The sequence below is a fragment of the Papio anubis genome, chromosome 13 (assembly GCF_008728515.1).
Source record: "Papio anubis isolate 15944 chromosome 13, Panubis1.0, whole genome shotgun sequence".
Taxonomy (NCBI): Eukaryota; Metazoa; Chordata; class Mammalia; order Primates; family Cercopithecidae; genus Papio; species Papio anubis.
In genome coordinates this window covers 83,948,361-83,952,460 of record NC_044988.1, presented here as the reverse complement: position 1 = coordinate 83,952,460, position 4,100 = coordinate 83,948,361, and positions in this window count along the sequence as shown.

Genomic DNA, 4,100 nt, shown 5'->3' with positions numbered 1-4,100 from the left:
GGACTACAGGCGCCCGCCACCTCGCCCGGCTAGTTTTTTGTATTTTTTTTAGTAGAGACGGGGTTTCACCGTGTTAGCCAGGATGCTCTGCCTCCCAGGTTCAAGCAATTCTCCTGCCTCAACCTCCCAAGGTCCTGGGATTACAGGCTTAAGCCACCGCGCCCGGCCCAATTTTTTTGTATTTTTAGTGAAGATGGGGTTTCACCATGTTGGCCAGGACAGAGTCTCGCTCTGTCGCCCGGGCTGGAGTGCGGTGGCCGGATCTCGGCTCACTGCAAGCTCCGCCTCCTGGGTTTACGCCACTCTCCTGCCTCAGCCTCCCGAGTAGCTGGGACTACAGGCGCCCGCCACCTCGCCCGGCTAGTTTTTTGTATTTTTAGTAGAGACGGGGTTTCACTGTGTTAGCCAGGATGGTCTTGATCTCCTGACCTCGTGATCCGCCCGTCTCGGCCTCCCAAAGTGCTGGGATTACAGGCTTGAGCCACCGCGCCCGGCCCGTTAGGTGTTCTTAGACACAGGATGACATAGGAAGTTGCCACAGGTCACAAAGACCTTGCTGATAAAACAGCATGTGGTACAGAAGCCAGCCAAATCCCACCAAAACCAAAATTACCATGAAAGTGACCTCTGGTTGTCCTCACTGCTCATTATACACTTATTATAATACTAAGAGACACTCCCACCAGTGCCATGACAATTTACGAATGCCATGGCAACATCAGGAAGTTAGTCTATATGATCTAAAAGGGGGAGGAACCCTCAGTTCCGGGAATTTTCCACCCCTTTCCCAGAAAACTCATGAATAATCCGTCCCTTGTTTAGCATATAATTAAGAAATAATGATAAAAAACAGCCAACCGGCAGCCCTTGGGGTTGCTCTGCTTATGGAGTTGCCATTATTTTGTTTCTTTACTTCTCTAATAAACTTGCTTTTACTTTACTATATGGACTCACCCCAAATTGTTTCTTGCACAAGGTCCAAGAACCCTCTCTTGGGGTCTGGATTAGGATTCCTTTCTGGTAACATTTCTACCACTGCACAGTATCTCACAAGCTGTCACCCTTTCTTCAACTTTAAACTTCAGGTTTTATTCAAGATAAACTGCCACATTGATTGTAGTGTGTCTTAGTCTGTTTTGTGTTGCTACAACAGAATACCACAGACTGGGTAATTTATAATGAACAGAAATTTATTTGGCTCATGGTTCTGGAGGCTGGGAAGTCCAAGAGAATGGCACTGGCTTCTAGCAAGGGCCTTCATGCTGCATCACGCCGTGGTGAAATGCTGAAGGCCAAGAGAGCACATGAGTGAAAAAGAGAGAGAAAGAAGGGAAGGGTGCTGAACTTATCCTTTTTATCAGGAACCCACTCCCACAATAACTAACCCAGTTCCATGATAACAGCATTAATCTATTCATTAGGGAAGAGCCCTCATGACCTAATCACCTCTTAAAGGTGACGCCTCTCAACAGTGTTTCATTGGGGATTCAGTCTCCAACACATGAAGTCTGGGGGACACATTCAAACAATAGTATGGTGTTTATGTCTTTCTTAACCATCAAATATGTGTGAGACTGTGCTACCATTTTTGTCAGTTTCCTATCTTTTTTTAAATGTGTCACTGACAATGTTTTTGAGTGTGCCCTAACTCCATTTTTCCATAAGCCCTATGACTTTATTTTATTTTATTTTATTTTGAGACAGAGTCTTGTTCTGTTGCCTAGGTTGGAGTGCAGTGGCACAATCTTGACTCACTACAGCCTCTGCCTCCTAGGTTCAAGAGATTCTTGTGCCTCAGCCTCCCGAGTAGCTGGGACTACAGGTGTGCACCACAATGCCCGGTTAATTTTGGTATTTTTAGTAGAGATGGAGTTTCACCTTGTTGGCCAGGCTGGTCTTGGACTGCTGACCTGAACTGATCCACCTGCCTCAGCCTCCCAAAGGGCTGAGATGACACGCATGAGCCACCACGCCTGGCCTACCCTATGATTTTTAATCACACAATTTTACATACCACAATGATTTTTAGGAACACGTAAATCATTTTATAGTGGAACTGTCTGTATTTGCAGCACAGTCAGCTCTTAGGAGAGGAAGCAGCCCAGGGTAATGGCACTTCACAACTCCAGGGACAATGGTTACACGGCACCTTCTGTGGTGTGTATTCTGTGCAGTGTGCCCATAGGACCGTGACTGTTTTGTGCCCAGCACAAGTGTTCCCAGCTGAGATGTGGACAGGGGCTGAGATCCAATGCTTACTCTGCCTGCCAAAGTCATCACATTTTCTGTCCACCCAGAGGGAGCTCCTGTTGCTAGCTCATAACACACAAAAGAGGAGAAAAGGGGTTTTAATTGCATTTGGAATTGAAGTGAAATAGTTGAAAAAAAACAGAATTGTATTGTAAATGTCAAAATGAGATTTTACTAACAGCCTAAAACAGTGCTTCCAAATCTCAAAGAAAAGGATGACATTTGTTGACCACTTATGGGCCAAGGCAACTGGCCAAGAGCTCTGACAGCCCCAGGCCCCACCCACGCTACTCAGAGGGTTAAGGGATTTATTTCTCCATCTGTCCTGCACTTTCATAGTTCAGTGTGCTGTGGCATCTTAATTGGATACCTCTGACCAAAAGTGAAGGTAAATTAAGGAACCTTACCAAGATAACATCATGGGACTCATTACTCAATGGGAAAGGCAAAGTGGGGGGGCTGGGGGGCAGGGAAACGGGAGATATGTGTTAGTTAGTGCACCTACTGAAAGAGGGAAAGTAATTTCTATATTGAGGGGACCATACATTCTAATTTGCCCAGGACACTCCTGGTTTGTGCATCCTTTTTCATCCTCAAAAGGGTCCCAGTAACCCTATTTATACTCCAAAAAGTTAACACTTCTTAATAATTGGTGAAACACCCTGTGGGGTGTGTGTGTGTGTGTATATATATATATATATTTGGTCCTTGTCCTGTCCCTGGTTTTTGACAAGGAGCTCCTAAACCCTTTGACATTTTTTGAGTGAAAGGAGTGTCTTTTGTTACTCAAAGGAACCTTTGAGTCTTTGTCTGTCTTCAGCCATGTATAAAAGTGTATGCGAATAAGGTCAATCTTGTTGGGCACCTAGATGACTTCAGGATGGGGCTGGTCATCAGAGGAATCAATTGTGTGATTACAGGGCTGCAACATCCAGTCCTACTGGGGAGGGGACAGGGGCAGGAGTTTGAGCTCAATCACCAATGGCCAGTGATTTAATCAACCATGCCTATGTAATGAAATTGCCATAAAATCCCCCAAAGGAGACAGAAGGGTTTCAGAGCTTCTGAGTTGATTAACACATCCATGGATGGAGAGGGTGGTGCACCCTGACTCCACAGGGACAGAGGTTCCTGAACTCGGGACCCTTCCAGACTTTACCCTATGCACCTCTTCATCTAGCTGTTCATTCATATCCTTCCTGAGTTCTATGAGTCATTCTAGCAAATTATTGTACTTGAAGCAAGCATGGGCCATGGGGATTCCTGAATTTGTAGCCAAATTGGACAAAAGTGCAGGCAGCCCAGAAACCCAGGACTTATGGCTGGTGTCCCAAGTGAGGGCTGTCTTGTGGGACTGAGCCCTTAAACCTATGGAGTCTGACACTAAATCTGGTTAGTCAGTGTCAGAATAGGATTGGATTGTTGTACACCTAGTTAGTGTCATGGGAACCAGAGACAGTCCTTCAAGTTTTAATTATAACCCCCTCTAGAAGACAATTGGTCTGGGGACAGATCTTAGTAGTAGATGCCAGACTGAGTATTACCACTCCCCTCAACGTTAGAGACGGTGATACTCGGCCATGGGCCTCCCACCTCCTCCCTTGAAGTGCAACAGGACCACCATGTTGCCTGCCTCCTCAGGCACCATTCACAGTGTATTTTATGTGAAGGTGTGGGTTTATCTTTTTTAATTCCTAGGAAATAAGAATTCAAGGTGACCTTCCTGGCACCCTCTCTACCTGAGCAGCCTCCCCCATACCATTTCATAAGGATTTTCCCCAGCTCAAGTAGTAGATGAGAACTTTTGCAAATCAGCTGGCTAACCAGATGTCCAACGGTGGAACAGACGA